Here is a 281-nt window from a genome sequence, read left to right on the forward strand (position 1 = left end):
TGGCCCGCTTCCTGGTTGGCTAGGAAGCCTGTTTCACTTGTGCTAGGCAGCCTGCTCATTCAGGAAGCCACGCTGCCTAGAAAAAAGTGAAGTCGGCTTCCTAACCAATCAGGATGCTGTGAGGTGGGTCGTGACGTGCCGCCCAACTTCCTGATTGGCAAGGAAGCCAACTTCACTTGCTGGTAGGCATCCTGGCTTCCTAATCAATCAGGAAGGCCAGTGGTATGTCATGACTCACGTCCTGGCCTCCTGATTGGTCAGGAAGCCACGCTACCTAGAAA

This window comes from Nanorana parkeri, unplaced genomic scaffold (assembly GCF_000935625.1).
Source record: "Nanorana parkeri isolate BGI_ZX_2015 unplaced genomic scaffold, ASM93562v1 scaffold1440, whole genome shotgun sequence".
Lineage (NCBI taxonomy): Eukaryota > Metazoa > Chordata > Amphibia > Anura > Dicroglossidae > Nanorana > Nanorana parkeri.